Consider the following 12,006-nt stretch of genomic DNA (forward strand, 5'->3'; position numbering starts at 1 on the left):
ACGTTCTGGTCCAACAAATCTATTTGGAAGCACTAGATTTCAGAGGACTGCTCCTTCATCACCTGGTGAAATTTAGCAGGCATAGTGAGAAATCAGAACAAATCTACACATTCTCACACACACGCACGCGCGCCCACACACACACGTATGCACACAAAAATACAGAAAGGAACACATTATGTACAGGTCAAATGCACAAATACCCACACACAGAGAAATGCAGACATACTGAGATATAGGAACACATCTCCACACAAAGAATCACTCCTACAGCCCCACACACAGATGTAAAAACTCAGCGTAAGCGTCATTACACACCAACCTGCAAGGACTGACAGTGACTACTTAGGCACACACACAAGAACTTTCAAACACACTTATTAAACTCCAAACACAATGAGATATATACAGAGTGACACTCAGAAAAAGAGACACACCCACAGAGAGGCACAGAGAGATCCTACTGTGGACACGGAAAGACTTTGACACACGGACCGACAGCCAAGCACATTCTGATCAACACACTCACCTGCTTAAACATGAACACAGTCAGGCAGAGACACCCCACACTCCCACAATGACCCTCAGAGACACACACATATGGTGTCATAGAACCATCATGACATGCTGAGAGTAATACACGCACACACACACACACACACACACACAAAACCACACGGTCATAGGACTGTGACCTCACAAACAGCACATGCACACAAGCAAAAACGCAAAACCTTCACAATGTACAAAGTACACCCAGATAAGCAATCACACAGGCACAATAACATACACCCACATAAGAACGCTTGCCTTCTTGGGAACACTCATACAAGACTGAATAACATATCCAAATGTATAACACATGAATGGAAATTCAACAAAATACTTTCCAAAGCGCACAAAGGGAGACCCACACACAGATGCATGAACACGGTCATGATGTGTCACACTCAGGGACATATCTAATGACAAAAACTGAGGGACACACAAACAAAGTGAGATGCCACAAAGGCAATGAAGTACACCCCTTTCCAGAGACACACAGAGACCGTCGCACACTGAAAGGGAGACGCATGAACACACTTCCCGCACAGCCACAGACAGAAGAAAGGAAGATGATCAAGCTCCAGCACACATACTTACAGTAATATGACAACGTATTGTCGGATGTGTCTGTGCACTTTGCAGTTTGCAAAATAACTGACTGGGGAAGGATCAGTGAATGAAGGGATCAGGAAGCATTTGAGTCAATGGAAGTGAGCATGTACTAAACTGAGACAAGTTTAGATGTCATCATGGTTCTTTGATACGATATGCGTGTGTCTCTGAGTGTCATTGTATTATTGCGGGAGTGTGGGGTGTCTCTGCCTGACTGTGTTCATGTTTATGCAGGTGAGTGTGTTGATCAGAATGTGCTTGGCTGTCTGTCCGTGTGTCAAGTCTTTCCCTGTCCACAGTCGGATCTCTCTGTGCCTCTCTGTGGGTGTGTCTCTGTTTCGGAGTGTCACCTCTGTGAGAATAAGACAGAGAGAGAGAGAGAGAGAGAGAGGCAGAGAGACCAAGAAAGAGATAGACAGAGAGACAGAGAAGGATAGACACAGAGGGAGGCAGCGAGACAGACAGACAGATAGACAGGTAGACAGACAGTTCGATGCAGACAGGGAAGGACACGCAGAGTGAGACAAAAAGAGAGAAAAAGAGACACAGCAGGAAACTGAGAGATGGGGGATCAGGGTGAGAGAGGAACAAAGACAGACAGGTGAGGTAGAGAGAGAGAGAGAGAGAGAAAACACAATATTTTCTTAATGTAATTCGACAGGAGGTAGACTCAATAAACTTTCTCAAAAACAAATGTGCTTCTCCAAGAACCAACTCAGATTAGGTGATCACTGGCACCCGGAACCTTTCCCTGCTGGTTGTAATAAAGTGTTTATTGTGAGCTGAACAGAGAGAGTCTAACAATCATCATTGTGCAGGAACTATTGCTTCTGCCCAACCCCCTCCTCACCTGCAGGAGGAAAGCAAAGACCCATGCAGCTGGTCTTTAACATAATCCAAAGGGCACTCTGTGAAGACCCAATATTGCAACTGAAACCATCACTCGCAGCCAGCCTGCCATTTAGAATCACTCCTCCAGCCTCTTTGTATCCTCTTTCCATCATAAGTGAAGAATTTACGTGTCCAGAACTTCGCTCTGAACTTGTGCAGAGTCGCCGCATAAAATAATGTGTTCGTGCTGCAGCTTAAATCCCTCAGCATTTCTGCCATCAACATAAACTGGAATAGTTGAGAGTTCTTCCAACGATATGCTTCTTCAGTGCGAACGTATAAGGTGTTTGCAACGTGCTCTAACCACAGAAGTACAAAGTTGATGTATATGGTGATGAGAGATATCACTGACTTCCTCAGGCTCTCCATCTCTGTGTCTTTGTGACTCTCTCTATTCCTCTGACCCTTCACGCTCTTGCAGACTCGACTGGCCACTGAAATGTACCTGACAGTCAGAGTGTTCATCAACAGAGGTAACACGAATGGAATGAAAGGGGTTAATATCATATCAAACCAGTTAAATCCCAGCCAATTGGGATCAGTAAAATAACTTCACTTTGTTACGCATTACCTCGGAACATTGTCCTCCAAGGTTCACACCACAAATAGAAAGGAATGCGTTTTGAATAGAGCAAAATGCTCGATACATCTTGAGCCAGGGCCGAGGTTTTGTCTGAACAATATTTCCTCTTCAGTTTCAAGCAGCAAATGGTCAGAAAACGATCAACGGAGAAGCGGACAGTGAACCAGATGGAAAAGTCGGTGGCTGCACGAATCAGGACAAAGATAGCACTGCACACAGGGGTATGTCCAGGAAACACCCCACGTAATAAAGATCTTGGAATCATCACAGCATGATCCCAGAGCTAATGAACAGCAGATACCCTGTTGCCATGGCCAACAGGCAGCGCGTTATGCAGTTATAGAGGCCGTACTTACCCCATGAGAGAACCAAAATAACCGGGCAATAATCAGAAGTCACTGAGCAAACATTCTCCACAACTGCTCAATGTAAGATCTTCATATCTAACTGAGACAGGGAATTGACAGATGGTAGAAGGGCACAATTTGTATGGTGATTAGTAAAAAGTTTGGAGGAGATTTGAGAAAAAGGCTTTCACTCAGAGATTGGTGTGGGTTCTGATATTTCACTTGTTTAATTTTCAGCTCTGAATTAAAGATAATGATTATTTTGTTTACTACTTTTATGTAATTAATTGAATTAACCCCGAATAAATAACGCAGAATTAATTGTCAGGATCACTTGGTTTTGTTCTTTTACATATTGTCAGTGACCTGTATCATTGCCAATTGTTAAACTTGAAGAATGGCTGCATCAATTTGTTGCTAACTGAAGAATGGAAAAATACTGTCCTGGCCAGTTGAGGGGAGTTTGCATGTGATTGGGGATAAATGTATGTATAACAAATGGAACTCCCAAAAGGTGTTGTGAATGGGTAGATGAAAAAATAAAAGTGATATGAGATACAATGTAAGGCTACTAAGGCTGAGGATTATACAAACAGGGTTAACCAAAAACGCTATAAATCAAGAATTTAGATTCTACTCGGAATCCCGAGCCTATGTCTGCCTTACCGACCCTATTTGAAAATGGGGATTTCGTTCTTGGATACCCTTGGGCAAGGAGAGAATGGTTTATACTCTTACAATGGACAAGCTGCGGCCTCCAAACTCGATGGAAAGGGCCCCTTCCAGGCTCTCCTCACAACCCCTACTGATGATAAGGTGCAAAGTGTGGTTGTGCTGAACGCTGAAGATGAAAGCTGCTCAATGTAAATGTGGTGCGTCTTTCGGTAAGGGATGTGGTTATTGTCCCAGACTGGTTCCTTAAATCCAAGAATGGGGAAGACGGAGCTGTCCCAAGCGCCGAACAATGACTGCAAATCACCTGTCTTCCCAGTTCGGCATCTTGTACAGAAATAAATGCAATTTAATTTGGCAGTCCTCCCTCATTCTCTGCTTTGGGCAACCCTACCCTGACTATTGGACTTGCTCCTTTTCCCAACTGTATTAGTCTCAGACTGATTTGTTTCCTCATGATCGCCCTGGCACACCACCCCAGCCCCGTACCTCCACCATGCCCGCACCCCACACTCCAACTTTACTTGTTTCAATATTCTTGAACATCACGAGCAAATCTCCCTGCAAGTAAATTAGTTTTCTTCCAATTCAGGTGCAATCCGTCCTTGTCATAGAGGTATCTTCTACTCCAAAAGTTACTCCAATGATTAAAAAATGTGAACCTTTCTGCCCTGCACCAGCTCCTCAGCCATGCATTCATCTGCTATATCTTCCTATTTCTATACTCACTAGCTCGTGACAACTGGAGTAATCCAAACATGACTACCCCCAAGGACCTCCTTTTAAATTCCTGCTGAATTCTTATATTCCCCGTTCATATTTTCCTCCTTTACCATTTCTACGTTGCTAGTTCCAATGTACACAATGTCCTCCTGCTGATATCGCTCCCCTTTGAGAATAATCTGCACCAATGAGGCAACAGGCACTCTTGTCCACTACAATGTCTGTCTCTGCCTCTGAGCAAAGAGTCTCAATCACAATTGATCACTTCCAACCTGACATAACCCTAATTACATTAGAGCTAGTCTTTGTACCAGAAACTTGGCTGTCAGTGCTACATTCTCCTTAGTGTTCATCACGCCCTACATTTTCCGAAACAGCATATCTGTTTAAAATACACATGGCCACAGTAGACTTCTGCGCTAACTATATACCTTTCCTGCCTTTCCTAGCGATAACACATCTGATTGATCGTGTCAGCTTTTGTTCACTCGCTCCTCTAGCTGCCAACCATCAGACACCCGAGTTCCTGAAAATTCCTCATTGTCTCTAAATGCTGCTCCAACCAATCCATGCGATATTATCGGTTTTCCAAACAAACATATTTACTGGACACATAATCATCAGGACTTGGAAGCTCTCCCTCATCTCCCACATCTAACAGGTAGAGTACATCACTCCTCTAAAGGCCATCTTTGCACCCTAATAATCTACACGCCCAGAAAATGCCATAGCCTAACTGCTCTAAAAGAAAGTGCTCACGGCTAATTCAGTGCCTAAGCTTTATAATTTTACATTTCAATCAAGTGACAGATCTCAATCAAGCCTATAACCAAAAAGAAACCACGCTACTCAATATTGTAGATTTGCAAAAAAAAACTCAGCAAGACAACACTTAAAAACCATAAATATACCTACCCCTGTGCTGTGAACTCTCCCACACAAGCTCCTCCTTTATTTTCATTGTGTTGCTTTGCTCTTTTTCCCCTAAATTTCCAAAACAATGCAACAGTTCATCAAACAATAATTACTATTACCGAAAGTTGTGGAAGTCTGCGCTGACACCTAAAATACCCCAAAGATTGGAGCATCTCTCACAGCCACAATCTTTTCCCGTCCTCGAATTAGGATTACCTCGAATCGTCTAGTCACTATATTACATAAACATGAGTTGTTGCACTTGAGAAGATGCAATTGTCTGGCGGACATTGCTAACAGAGCTGAGAATGGTTTGTTTCATCATTAAAGGGGCAAAACATGATCTGACTTATCTCTGAAATGATAAACTAAGGATCTGTTAAGTCATTCAATCCCACACAGTTTGTTTTGGAAAGTGATCAATTCCTTGTCAAGTTGACCAAATGTTTGAATTTGGCTGACATTCAGTCAGCAAATAATGGAAAATGCAAATTGGGAGATGTGACTTTTTACGGTATTGTCAGCAACAGCTGACTCAAATAGTTTTGGAATGTGCTTGTTGATATTTTATGAATAAACTACACAATACAAAACAAAACAGGCAGATTACTTCTGCAATTAGTTAATCGAGCAGCTCCAATCCATTGTGTAATATGATATGATAAAAAAAAGTCTCGCTGACTCTCTGTTATGATATATCATATCAGAGGCAATTAATCTTTAAATTGATAATCCACTGAAGGGTTCATGCCCGATAAGACGATTCTCCTGCTCATCGGATACTTCCGGACTTTCTGTGCCTTTCCAGCATCACACTCTCGACTCTGATCTCCAGCATCTGTAGTTATCAATTTCTCCTCGGTGAGGACCAATAATTTGCACTAAGCCGCATTTGTGCCAACCAGCCAGTGTCTCATGCAGTTCCACTGTTACAGATCTGGCAGGGGCTGAGGGAATTTGTTTTGCATTGGATCTGGTGCTGAGTGTGAAAGTAGTAACTTTGGGAGAGGTAATATGGAATTACACCTCGTTGTGCATGCCTGGTCAGTGTCTGGGGCATATAATCGATCTGGACGAATTTCGTTGGGGCGCAATGTATTTGAAGAGTGGGGTTAGTCTGTTAGTTCCTCGGGAGTTAGTCAAGTGTTTAATCGCCTCACTTCTGTTCCAGCACAAGCTGATTAATTACAGAACACGCCAGATCCTCGTCAGAAATCCAACATAATGGATGATGACCTGAGTTGTTTAAATTTTTCAAAATGATCTCTTCTCGAAAGTGAACACACAATGCTGCAAATATTGTTTCCTAATCAAAACAGATGTTTCTTCCAAAAGAAATGACAACAAACTAGAATAAACCAAACTTCGTACCTATAACACAGAGTCAAAGGCAATGAACACGCAGTATATTACAATACTCTCTTTTATCTCAAAGCAATGTATCAATGAAAGAAAAGGACACGATTTTTATCTATTCTCCAAAACATGACTCCCAGTGCCGTTCCAAAGAAAACAATTCCCATAATGGGCGGCACAGTGACACAGTGGTTAGCACTGCTGCCTCACAGCGCCAGAGACCCGGCTTCAATTCCCTCCTCAGACAACTGACTGTGTGGAATTTGCACATTCTCCCAGTCTCTGCCTGGGTTTCCTCTGGGTGCTCCGGTTTCCTCCCACAATCCAAAAATGTGCAGGTTAGCTTGTTTGGCCATGCTAAATTACCCCGTAGGCTTCGGTTAAGGACAATGCATGATAACTATGTCCTGTGGTAAGGCAAAGGATAGGAGGGACACGATTCGCGAACCATGGATGACAGGAGAAATTGTACAACTCGCCAAGAGGAAATGGGAAGCGTACATAAGGTCGAGGCAGCTAAGACCAGAACGGGCCTTGGCGGAATGTCAGAAGAGTATGACATGTCTTAAACAATCAAGTATATTCGTGGTCATGAAATAGCTTTCGCAAGCCGAATTTGGGACAATCCCAAAGTATCTTAAACTTATATAAGAAGCAAGCGGGTAACTAGGGAAAGGATTGGTCCAGTAAGAGATAATGAAGGAAAGCTGCGTGCGAAGCCTGGGAGAATGGATGAGATTCTGAATAATTGTTTTGCATCAGTGTTCTCTGAGGAGAGGAACATGATGAATCTTGAGATTACAGATAGAAGTTTGATTAGTCTGTATCACGTTGGCACAAGTAGGGAAGATGTGTTGGGTAGGCTAGAAGTTATTAAGGTGGAGAAATCGCAAAGGGCCGGAAGGGAGGAGAGAGAGGAAATAGCTGTAGTCCTGACAGATATCTTTGGGGCATCCTTAAAAACAGGTGAGGTGTTGGAGGACTGGAGGATTGCTCTTGTTATCCCCCTTCACAAGAAGGGTAGCAGGGATATTCTGGGTAACTACAGACCAGTGAGCCTCACGTCGGTGGTGGGGTAGTTGCTGGAGAGATTACTGAGAGATAGGTTCTACTAATATTTAGAAAAGAATGAGCTTATCAGTGAAAGACAACATGGTTTTGTGCAGGGGAGATCGTGCTTTATCAACTGAATAGAGTTCAGTGAGGAAGTCACCAAGTTGTTAGATGAAGGAAGGGCTGCTGATGTCATATAAATGGACTCTAGTAAGGCGTTTGATAAGGTTCCCATTGTAGAGTAATGGAGAAAGTGAAGTCACGTGGTGTGCAGTGTGTTCTCGCTAGGTGAGTCAAGAACTGGTTGACAAACAGGAGACTAGGAGTAGTATTTGAAGGGAGTTTTTCGGAATGAGAAACGTGACCAGTGGTGTTTCACAGGGGTCAGTAGTGTAGATTTATCGGTTACTTACAGTGTCGAAACAGGGCCTTCATCCCAACATGTCCACACTGATCCTCCGAAGAGCAACGCACCCAGACCCATTACATTCACCCCTTCAACTAATGCTATGGGCAATTTAGCATGGCTAATTCACCTAACCTTCACATTTTTGGACTGTGGGAGGAAACTGGAGCACCAGGAGGAAACCCACGCAGACACGGCAAGAATGTGCAAACTCCACACAGACTTTGCCTGAGGCAGGATTAAGAAACCGGGTCTCTGGCGCTGTGAGGCAGCAGGGCTCACCACTGTGCCACCGTGCCACCCACTGTGGCACATATACATAAATAAATTAGAAGAGGGCACTGTTGTTATGATCAGCAAGTCTGCAGATTACACAAAGCTTGGTGGAGGAGCAGAAAGCATAAGGGACTGTCAAAAATACAGCAGGATATAGATAGACTGGGGAGTTGGTCAGAAAAGTGGCAGATGGCTTTCAATCCAGACAAATGTGAGGTGCTGCATTTAGGCAAGTCTAATTCTAGAGCGAATCATACAATGAATGGAAGAGCCTTGCGAAAAGTTGATGGGCAGAGACATCTGGGAGTGCAGGTTCATTGTATCCTGAAGGTTGCTGCAGAGTTGGATAGAATGGTCAAGAAGGCATACAGTATAATTGCCTTCATTGGACGGAGTGTTAAGTATAAGCACTGGCAAGTCATGTTAAAATTATCCAAGACATTGGTTCGGCTGCATTTAAAATACTGTGTCCAATTTTGGGCGCCACATTACCAAAAGGATATGGACGCTTTGGAGAGGATGCAGAGAAGGTTCACGAGAATGTTGCCTAGTATGGAAGCTGCTAGCTATGAAGAGAGGTTGAGTAGGTGATGTTTATTTTCACTACAAAAAAGGAGATTGGGGGGGGTTGACTGAAGTTAACAAAATCATGAAGGGTGTAGATAGGGTGGATAGAGACAAGCTTTTTCCCAGGGTGAAGGATTCAATAACGAGAGGTCACGCTTTCAAGGTGAGAGGTGGAAAGTTTGAGGGGGATACATGAGGCATGTATTTCTCTAAGAGGATCGTGGGCGTTTGGAGCTGGTTGCCAGCAGAGCTGGTAGAGGCAGGCATGGTAGATTCGTTTATAGTTAAAAATCACACAACACCAGGTTATAGTACAATAGGTTTAATTGGAATTACACTAGCTTTCGGAGCGATGCTCCTTCATCAGGTGAATGTGGAGGGCTCGATCGTAACACAGAATTTATATCAAAAATTTGAAGTGTGATGTAACTGAAATTATACATTGAAAAATTGATTGTCTGTTAAGCCTTTCATCTGTTAGGACACAGTGATAGTTTCACTTCTTTCATGTGTTAATCACAAAACCCTTTTTTAAAAGTTGCACTCTCGGGTTAGCTGTTAACAATGGTGATAGCTAGACAATATGTTGAAGGTGTTAGGTGTCAACATATTGTCTAGCTATCACCATTGTTAACAGCTAACCAGAAAATGCAACTTTTAAAAAAAAGGTTTTGTAATTTACACTTGAAAGAAGTGAAACAATCACTGTTTTCTAACAGATGAAAGGCTTAACAGACAACCAATTGTTCAATGTATAATTTCAGTTACATCACACTTCAAATTTTTGATATAAATTCTGTGTTACGATCGAGCCCTCCACAATCACCTGATGAAGGAACATCACTCCGAAAGCTAGTGTACTTCCAATTAAACCTGTTGGACTATAACCTTGTGTTATGTGATTTTTAACTTTGTACACCCCAGTCCCACACCGGCATCTCCAAATCATAGATTCGTTTAAGATGCGTCTGGACAAATTCATGAGGAGGTGGGGAGCAGTGGGGTACAAATGCTTAGGAATTGACCAACAGGTTCAGATAGTACATTTGGATCGGGTCAGGCTTGAAGGGCCGAAGGCCCTTGTCCTGGGCTGGAAATTTCCTTTGTTCTTTGCATAATATTCACATCAGAATCCGTGTATCTATCACTTGGCTAAATGATTTGTGACTGCCACTTCTAAACTGTCACTATAGTGAACGTCTTCCTGGAGCTACGGTATACCTGAGTGTCAATGTACTCTGCTTTAAACAATCGCATCAGAGCTTTTCCTTGACCCAACATCCTGTTTGGGACCGACACAACATTTTCATTCCTAGCCAGTCTAATTTACTAAAACTCGTATTTCTTCTGCATGAGCACAGACATACACATCCGCTCAGTTCCAGGGTCATTGAGGAACGAAAAGAAATTACAAATATGATTGATGTGAAATGAATGCATTCTCCATTTCTTGTTTCTTCTTCAATCGAAAATTCCAGAACTGCACAAATAATCTTGAAGGCTGCATCATTACCATGCTGTGCTGCAAGCGTCGAAAGTAAACAAAGTTTCACTCGTGTACAACGCCATTCAGGAGAAGATGAGGACTGCAGATGCTGGAGATTCAAGTCAAGATTCGATGAATGCTGGAAAAGCACAGCAGGCCAGGCAGCATCCGAGGATCTGCAAAATCGACGTTACAGGCAGGGGTCCTTTGACTTGACTTCAATCTTAACTACAAAGCCAATCAGCCTACATCCAAACCCCAAACACATTTTTTAAAACAAATCTTATCATTACAGAAGTAACAGAGCATTTTAGTACTGAGGTTTATTGGATGATACAAATCTTAATCGTTTATTTCCTTCATGAAAATGTTTCACTTCCCTGCCCATTTCCCAGAAATGATTCTTTGAATTGTAGAACCCGACTGTACTGAAGAGGTCCGTCGGTCCATATAGCTTGTGCAATCAAAGCTAATGGAAATCTGAACTCTTCCCAGGTAGTTGTTAAATGTTTTGAGGTTTCCTACTTCAATAACCCTCCCAAGCACTGAAGTATCAGAACCCACACCACTCTCTGAGTGAAAGCCTTTTACTCAAATCCCCACCGAACCTTTTACTAATCACCTTAAAATTTGCGCCCATCTACCATCTGTCAATTCCCTGTCTCAGATAGATATGAAGATCTTCCATTGAGCAGTCATGGAGAATGGTTGCTAAGTGACTTCTGATTATTGCCCGGTTATTTTGGTTCTCTCACGGGGAAAGTACGGCCTCTATAACTGCATAACGCGCTGCCTGTTGGCCATGGCAACAGGGTATCTGCTGGTCATAAGCACTGGGATCATGCTGTGGTAATTCAAATATCATTATAACTGAGGATGTTTCCTGGACATACCCCTGTGTGCAGTGCTATCGTTGTCCTGATATGTGTAGCCACAGATTGTTCCGTCTGCTTCACTGTCCGTTTCTCTGTTGATCGTTTTGGAACATTTGCTGCTTGAAACTGAAGAGGAAATATCGTACAGAGAAAACCTAGGCTGTGGCTCTAGCTGTAACTGGCATTCTGCTCGATTGAAAACGCATTCCCTGATATTTTCGGTTGGAACCTTGGAGGATAATTGACAATGTTCTGAGGTACTGCGAAACAATGTCAAATTATTTTTACTTATCACAGATGGCTGTGATATAACTGGTTTGAAATCATTTTAGCCCTTTTCATTCCATTCGTGTCACTTCTGTTGATGAACACTTTGACTGTCAGGTACATTTCAGTGGCCAATCGAGTCTGCAAGAGCCTGAGGGGTCAGAGGAATAGATAGAGTCACAAAGACACAGATATGGAGAGCCTGAGGAAGTCGGTAATATCTCTCATCACTATATCCATCAACTTTGTACTTCTGTGGTTAGCGCAGAGGGGAAACACCTGAAACATTTGCACTAAACAAGCATATCGTTGGAAGAACGCTCATCTATTCCAGTTTATTTTGATGGCAGAAATGCTGAGGAAATTAATCTGCAGCACGAACACATTATTTTATGCAGCGATTCTGCCCAAGTTCAGTGCGAAGTTCTGGT

This window comes from Chiloscyllium punctatum, chromosome 47 (assembly GCF_047496795.1).
Source record: "Chiloscyllium punctatum isolate Juve2018m chromosome 47, sChiPun1.3, whole genome shotgun sequence".
NCBI lineage: Eukaryota > Metazoa > Chordata > Chondrichthyes > Orectolobiformes > Hemiscylliidae > Chiloscyllium > Chiloscyllium punctatum.